Here is a 9,129-nt window from a genome sequence, read left to right on the forward strand (position 1 = left end):
CTGACACCAGAAAGGGATAAGGGAAAGGCAGAACCAAAATAGGTGAAAGATATGTGCGGGGCGAGTGCCACAACGCCAACAACAATCTGGGATGGACCTGTCAAAGGAGTGGAGAAGGGCTGGTGTGTGGTACCAGTGCATCAGCATTTTAAAAAAAATTCTGTTTATGAACAACACAATTCGAGGACTTGAGCCCCCTATCCCAGATGAAGGACCAGTCAGCGTCTGAGATGGGCTGACTTAAATAGGTTTCCCATCGGGACATGTATGGGTGTTTGGGCAAGACCTCGGGGGTGGGGTCCGATAGACTGTGGTAAATGTCTGACTAACCCCTGCTTTCCAGTACCAGTCTTGCAGAGTCGCTCAAACATCGTAGGGGTGGGTGCAACTGTCCCCCGAAACACTGAATCTGCATAGTAGGAAATTTGGACAGACGTGAACTTGCTAGACCCAGGGAGGCCAAATCTGGACCGGAGCTCAGCAAATGGCAAGAGAGCCCGAGCCCAATAGTCAGTAATATCAGCTAGCAGTAAAAGGCCAGCTCTCAGCCACGGCCCAGCCACGAGACCAGCGAGCCCTGGTGGAAAGCGAGGGTGTAGGAGAAATGCAGTCATAGAGGAAGAGATAGGGAAACGAGTCAAACAGGTGCGCCAAACATCTCTATTAAGCGCTATAGGGCCCAGGAGGTCAGTACCAGGAGGTGATTATGGAATGGACCAAATCAGACCACAACTTCTCAATCTCCATCCATTTGGAATATGCAAGGAGAGTAGACCAAGCCGGGATCCTATGCAATTCGACAGCCCAATAATACAGTATCAGGTTTGGAAAAGAAAGGCCACCTCGAGATCTATGGGTCATCAAAAGCTGAGGGGACAGTCTGTGTTTCCCCCTGGCACACACAAAAAGAAGAAACGAGCTCTGCAGCGCCCGAAGGTCTTTAAGAGGGACCAGTATCAGGAGGGTCTCAAACAGATAGAGTATTTTAGGCAACGTAGTCATCTTAACAGCAGCAATGCAGCCGAAGAGAGACAGAGGTAAGCCCTGCCATTTGACAAGAAGGGACCGTATATGTCTATAAAGCTGTGGGAAGTTTGCCTTAGGGTGAATTCACACTGAGTAAACGCTAGCTTATTCTGAACGTAAAACACGTTCAGAATAAGCGGCGTCTAAAGCAGCTCCATTCATTTCTATGGGAGCGGGGATACGAGCGCTTCCCATAGAAATGAATGGGCTGCTTCTTTCACTCCGTGCAGTCCCATTGAAGTGAATGGGGAGTGCCGGCGTATACGGCAAGCTCTGCTCATGCCGGAGCGTACACGCCGGCACTCCCCATTCACTTCAATGGGACTGCACGGAGTGAAAGAAGCAGCCCATTCATTTCTATGGGGAGCGCTCGTATCCCCGCTCCCATAGAAATGAATGGAGCTGCTTTAGACGCCGCTTATTCTGAACGTGTTTTACGTTCAGAATAAGCTAGCGTTTACTCAGTGTGAATGCACCCTTATACTGTTGAGAATAGGACTCAGTCAAGTGAATTCCTAAATATTTCAAGGAGTTGGACTGCCAAGTGTACAGAAAGGAAGCCCGAAGGCCTGCCAAAACCGGAGGGGGAACAAGGATGGGTAGGGCCTCTGTCTTAGAGGTTGTCCAAAGTGAGAGAGGAGAGCATGAAGGTTAGGGAGGGAGACATGGAGGTTAGTAAGAGTAAGAAGGATATCATCAGCAAATAAGGAAAGCTTAAACTCTCAATCCTGAACCCGAAGTCCCGAGATGTCAGAACATAACGGAATCGCCGCCACCAAAGGTTCAATATACAAAACGAAAAGTAGAGGGGATAACGGGCATCCTTGCCTAGTGCCGTTACTTAAGCGAAACGGGGGGGAGGTGGCATGAGGAAGTTTAATCATAACGGAAGGGGATGAATAAAGACACCTGATAGCTGATAAGAAAGGCCCTCGAAGACCATAAGAGGCCAGAGCCTTGAATAAAAACGGCCAGCCCAACCGATCAAATGCTTTTTCTGAGTCCAAGCTGGGTACCAAGAGCTCTGAAGCAGAGCGCGAGATCAAATCAATAAGATCAATAGTTCTTCTGGTATTATTGCCACCCTGATGACAGGGGATGAATCCCACTTGGTCTTTATGGACCAGGGAGGGGAGGCACTCATTCAGTCTAGATGCAAGGAGTTTGGTAAACAGCTTGAGATCGGCGTTCAAAAGCGAGATGGGTCTGTAGTTCCGGCAGTCCAGGGGATCCTTTCCAGGTTTCGAGATCAGTGTGAGAAAAGTGTATGATTCTGAAATCTCAAGATCAGCTCAACCCTATTGGTGATGGGAACCACAGTGCAGGAACTACTAAGTGAAGAGAGATGAGCATAGCTTCTGTTTTTATTATAAAGGTCTCCCACATTGCTCCACATCCCTTTAATATTTTATGTTTGTTTACTGAGAATTTGTAGAGGAGAACATGTGCATTACTCGTGCCTTACAGCAACTAGAAACTGCATTTGGAACACAAAAAGTAGGTAATCTGTGAAATCTATTGTAACTGATGGATTCTGTGTGTTATCTACATATACAGTCCTATGAAAAAGTTTGGGCACCCCTATTAATCTTAATCATTTTTTGTTCTAAATATTTTGGTGTTTGCAGCAGCCATTTCAGTTTGATATATCTAATAACTGATGGACACAGTAATATTTCAGGATTGAAATGAGGTTTATTGTACTAACAGAAAATGTGCAATATGCATTAAACCAAAATTTGACCGGTGCAAATGTATGGGCACCCTTATCATTTTATTGATTTGAATTCCCCTAACTACTTTTTACTGACTTACTGAAGCACAAAATTGGTTTTGTAACCTCAGTGAGCTTTGAACTTCATAGCCAGATGTATCCAATCATAAGAAAAGGTATTTAAGGTGGCCAATTGCAAGTTGATCTCCTATTTGAATCTCCTCTGAAGAGTGGCATCATGGGCTACTCAAAACAACTCTCAAATGATCTGAAAACAAAGATTGTTCAACATAGTTGTTCAGGGGAAGGATACAAAAAGTTGTCTCAGAGATTTAACCTGTCAGTTTCCACTGTGAGGAACATAGTAAGGAAATGGAAGACCACAGGGACAGTTCTTGTTAAGCCCAGAAGTGGCAGGCCAAGAAAAATATCAGAAAGACAGAGAAGAAGAATGGTGAGAACAGTCAAGGACAATCCACAGACCACCTCCAAAGAGCTGCAGCATCATCTTGCTGCAGATGGTGTCACTGTGCATCGGTCAACTATACAGCGCACTTTGCACAAGGAGAAGCTGTATGGGAGAGTGATGAGAAAGAAGCCGTTTCTGCACGTACGCCACAAATAGAGTTGCCTGAGGTATGAAAAAGCACATTTGGACAAGGCAGCTTCATTTTGGAAACAAAAATTGAGTTGTTTGGTTATAAAAAAAAAGGCGTTATGCATGGCGTCCAAAAAGAAACAGCATTCCAAGAAAAACACTTGCTACCCACTGTAAAATTTGGTGGAGGTTCCATCATGCTTTGGGGCTGTGTGGCCAATGCCGGCACCGGGAATCTTGTTAAAGTTGAGAGTCGCATGGATTCCACTCAGTATCAGCAGATTCTTGAGAATAATGTTCAAGAATCAGTGACGAAGTTGAAGTTACGCCGGGGATGGATATTTCAGCAAGACAATGATCCAAAACACCGCTCCAAATCCTCAGGCATTCATGCAGAGGAACAATTACAATGTTCTGGAATGGCCATCCCAGTCCCCAGACCTGAATATCATTGAACATCTGTGGGATGATTTGAAGCGGGCTGTCCATGCTCGACGACCATCTAACTTAACTGAACTTGAATTGTTTGTCCAAAATACCTTTATCCAGGATCCAGGAACTGATTAAAAGCTACAGGAAGCGACTAGAGGATGTTATCTTTGCAAAAGGAGGATCTACTAAATATAAATGTCACTTTTCTGTTGAGGTGCCCATACTTTTGCACCGGTCAAATTTTGGTTTAATGCATATTGCACATTTTCTGTTAGTACAATAAACCTCATTTCAATCCTGAAATATTACTGTGTCCATCAGTTATTAGATATATCAAACTGAAATGGCTGTTGCAAATACCAAAATATTTAGAACTAAAAATGATTAAGATTAATAGGGGTGCCCAAACTTTTTCATAGGACTGTACATGATGCATCAGAGTGCAGATAAGTGAGGAAGCTGCTGGAAAGCAATCTTCTACAAAAAAGGAAGAAGTGTTACCATATTACTTGGCTTAGTGGCCAGAGTCAGAACTGCAGGATTTTTAGGTTTGTTTTTTTTCAAAATATGGATAACATGGAAAAGGTTTAAAAACCTCAATAAAAATTATTTGATATACATTTAACATAAAACTTGATTTAAAAAAAAATATGTAATTTTCTGGCAACGCTTTCCTTTTAAAATCCACACGGCATGTCAAATGTTCAACAACATGTGAAAAACACTTGTTAAAACCTCATTCAATATACTTAGCTGCAAATTTTCCACTCACAGATCATGATGAATAGCCCGCAGCATTTCTATACCTTTATGTTTGATCCTCTGGAAAATCTGAGTCTACTTACCTGAATAGGGAGAGTACAATAGCAGCCAACACTTTGTCTACTGCCTAGCTCTTGGGCAGCCAATTACGTGCCGATATAGGGGCTATCTGGTATAGACCACTATAAGGGCATAGGGAGGTAACAGAGGAAAGGCTTACGAGTTGTAACTATCCGATCAGAGCACAGAGGCCTTTGTAGACTGATAAAGATCAGCCCTGAAGTTTTTGTGACAGTGAAGTCTTTTGCCATTATGTTGTTTTAGTACATTTGTAACCTTTCAAATATAAAGGACTGCACCTCAATAAACCCCGGGCTAGATGACTTCGAGCAAAACTGTTGTAATCCCATACAACTGAATGTGACTTTTCATGTTTATATTTAAGGGTGTGGAACCTGTCACCATGAAAATACAGTCCAAATTTCGACATCATGTTATACAGTAAGAGGAGTTCAACAGATATGTATAATTTTTTTGTATTCCCTATAAAATAACAATTATGGACATCTTTTCTTATAGCTCTGCATAGTGCGATTTGTTATGATTATATTAGAGAATAATTTCTTGAAGAATAGACATGTTTACTAAAACAGACATTTCAGGAGACATGACAGGCTCACTTTAAACAGGGCACAGTTGCATACTTGAACCTCATAAGGGTCACATCATGCACTTTAAAGGGGCTCTAGCATTAGATTTTCTTAATTTGATATAAAAATATGCCTGAATAGCCTATAAAAAGGCTATTCAGGTGTTGCTAATAGTTTTAGAAAAGATCCCCCCATTTTTATGAATTACCGTTAAAACGGATATGCTAATTAGTCGCTCCGTGCACCTTGGGCGTTCCGTGTACCCCCCAGTGTCATACCTTCTTCACACCTACGTCTCTTGCTTGTGCTCTATAAGGCTCCATTCACACAGAGTAACGTTGGCGTTTTTTGTGCTTATTTTGGCACACAGCGCCGCGTAACGCCAAAATAAGCACAAAATAAGCACAAAAACCGCCAACGTTACTCTGTGTGAATGGAGCCTAAGTCCTCCTCCTTGCGATTCACCACCTCCAGCGTCTGTATTCCCGGCGGTTTCGACTGAAATCTTGCACAGTAGCGGTCACTCCCGCTCCATTTTCGTGTAGAGAACTGCACAACCGTACTGCCGGGTGTACAGAGGGACTGAGCTACTGAGCATGCTCAGTTACCCTGAGAGCAAAGCGAGTGTGCTGTGCATGCGCAGTACGGTTGCACAGTTCTCTACACGAAAATGGCAAGGGTGCGTGCGCAGTAGCTCTCCAGAGGGAGCGGTACTGCTCATGCGCGAGATTTCAATTGAGCCCGCCGGGAATACAGACGCTTGAGGCGGTGAATCGCAAGAAGGAGGAGGACTTATACAGCACAACCAAGAGAGGTTGGCGTGAAGAAGGTATGACGCTGGGGGATGCAGGGTGCACGGAGGGACTAATTAGCATATCCGTTTTAACGGTAATTCATAAAAACGGGGGGGGGGGGTCTTTTCTAAAATATTACAAAATGTATTAATGAAACAAAAACTGCCAGAAAATCAAAAGTTGTTCAAAAGTTTAGTTACGCTTTAAATAGAAAAAGGTGCAGTCATTTTATCTATTTCTCTTGTTTGTATATAACACCAGCATATTCTCTGTGCTTTACACACATTGTCATTATTCACCGTCCCCAGCATGGCTCAGAATCTGAAATCCCTATTGTTATGTCTTTGGACTGTAGGAGAAAACTCAAGTAAATAAGGGGAGAACATACAAACTCCATGCAATGTCCTTGTCCAAAATCCAAGCCAGGACCCCAGTGTTGCAAGGCAATAGTGCTAATCACTAGGCTACCATGCTTCCATTCTAGCTAGTCTTACACGACCATAGTTTAAGACCGCAAATGGTCCGCAATTGCAGGGTTTAAATTGCGGACCCACTGTTTTCTATGCAGCCTCTTACATCACCGTAGATTTTGTCCGTGGTGTGGCGTGCCGTAACCGTGGTCCGAACAGTATACCGCATATCCGTAATGGCTGTGTTTTTACGACACGGACAGTGCCATACAAGTCTATGGGCGCGTGCAGTTATGCATATATACACTGAACATACATCAATGTATATCCGCAATTGCGGATGTCACACGGAACGTTGCAGATGCACTTTGCAGTTGGGTACAGACATCTACGGAATGAGTTTTTAGAATGAAATTTGTGTTGCGGATCCGCAAATTGCGGACCACAAAAACCACTACGGTCGTGTAAGACCAGCCTTAAATAGGGGCTTCTTAAGGGGGTGTTCCAAGTTGGTTTTTACCTCCTAGTGAGGCTTAAAATAATAAAAACTGTATACTCCCCTCTCTGTTTTGCTGGGATCTAGCAGAGTGTCCTCTGTTTAAGGCCCCAGCCAAACAGAAAAGTGATTATATAGTGTTCATTATTTTAAACATTACTCTTAGGTAAAAAAACAACTCGGAACACCCCTTTAATGGAAAGAGACAGAATTTCACATGCTCTTGTAGTTGAGCAAATCTCCAGGTTGTTTAGTAAAGTAGAAGATTAACTGGAATTTGTTCCAAAGGATCTATTAAAGGCTGACAACATCCATTTAAGCTTCCAAGGGGATTACAAAGTTCAAAGGGAACCTGTTAGCTGATTTTGAGTCCCTAACTTACCAGCAAGTCCTTATTGAGCAGTGGTTAAGTGTCCACATATGCCAGTATGCCTGTCCAAGCCAAGGGTGTTTAAAAAAGCCTATACTTGCCAAGAGGTAAGTCCTCCGTTTTTGTGCCTTAAATGCCCAGGTAAACCCATTATCAGTTGGTATTAGGGAATTTTCTTTATAATAATTTTTTCATAAGAACATGCTGGTGGTTAAGTGTGCCAAATTCACCTGACTGGCTCCCTTTAACCACTTCTGGACCGCCCATACACTATAAACGTCCGGAAGGTGGTTGCCTTGTTCGGACAGGACGTACCAGTACGTCTAATCAGAACACAGCAGCTGCACGAGATCGTGCAGCTGCTGAAACAGGGAGCCGGATGAGGATTTTTGCAATGTATTGCACTGCATTAGGATTGTAATGCATTGCATTAGTGATCAGACCCCCTGGGGTTCAAGACCCCTAGGGGGGTCTAATAAATGAAAAAAAAAAAAAAAAATGTAAGTAAAAAAAATAAAATAAAGTATAAAAAATTCAAATCCCCCCCCTTTCCCTAGAACACATATAAAACTAATACTGTGAAACACATACACATTAGGCAGCCCTGTGTCCGAAAACGCCCGCTCTACCAATCTATAAAAATATTTTTCCTGTACAGTAAACGCTGTAGTTGGAAAAAAAAGTTGTCTAACTGCCCCTTCCCTGAGACTAGGTTTTTTTTCCCCCCACTTGGAATTCAGTCTGACTATAGCCAGGCTAAATATAGGGTATCTGCAGTGCTCCTATTCCATCGTGAAGGGGTTAATAGGAGCACTGCAGATACCCTATATACAGCCAGACTGAATTCCAAGTGGGGGAAAAAAAAAAAACAGTCCTCAAGCTCAGGGAAGGGGCAGACAGACAACCAAAACACCCCCTCCCCTTTCTCAGCAACCAGCACCTACTGCACCCAAAAAACTCCGACCATTTTAATTTTTTAAATTTTCCAGTAGCTGCTGCATTTCCCCCCTCGGCTTATACTCGAGTCAATAAGTTTTCCCATTTTTTTGTGGTAAAATTAGGGGAGTCGGCTTATATTCGGGTCGGCTTATACTCGAGTATATACGGTACATTCAAAAATAAAAACAACATAAAAATACAGCCCTATGAGTCCCCGAAAAAAAGACGCAAAAATGAGTTGAATGAGACATATGAGAAAAATGTTACAGCCCTCAAAACTGTACATACAAAAAAAAAACTAAAATGTGTCTGGTCTTGGACTACAAATTGGCCCGGTACCGAAGTAGTTAGATGATTGTGGCCCAAACCTACCAATAATCTAATGTGTAGGGGGTTTTCCTGACAGCAACTGCACCATCTGTTTGTTCTCAGACAGCAGCTTTCTCCCCTCTTTATTGAAAACAGGTACACACTCTGCCAAGCATGCAGGAGTATGGCGGGATCGAAAGACATAGCGGAAGTCAGAAAGTGTTTGGCTGTGTGAGCAGAGGGAGGGGGGCGTTCCTCCCCGCTCACACTGTACAGCGCGATAGGCGCTGCTGGGCAGAAGGGTGCCCCTGGCTAACTGTCAGAAACGCCCTTCTGACTGTAAAGAGCTACGGTACCGATAGCGCTTTACCAAGGGCACAGATCGGGAAAGCCGACAGTGCGCTGAATTCAGGGCACTGTCAGCTTTCCAGCAGTATATAGAACTGCCTGTGCCCAATCTGATGAAAGGTCCTCTTTAACCCATTGATTTCAATGTGTTACGCGTTTTAAATGGAACCCATTGAAGTCAATGGGATTCTGTTTTGCAGCGCTGATTTTTACGTGAGTTATTGTGCCAGAATCAGTGCCGCATTACTCCGTGTGAATGCCCCCTTAGGCCCAGTTCATAT

Source organism: Leptodactylus fuscus, chromosome 7 (assembly GCF_031893055.1).
Source record: "Leptodactylus fuscus isolate aLepFus1 chromosome 7, aLepFus1.hap2, whole genome shotgun sequence".
NCBI classification, from domain to species: domain Eukaryota; kingdom Metazoa; phylum Chordata; class Amphibia; order Anura; family Leptodactylidae; genus Leptodactylus; species Leptodactylus fuscus.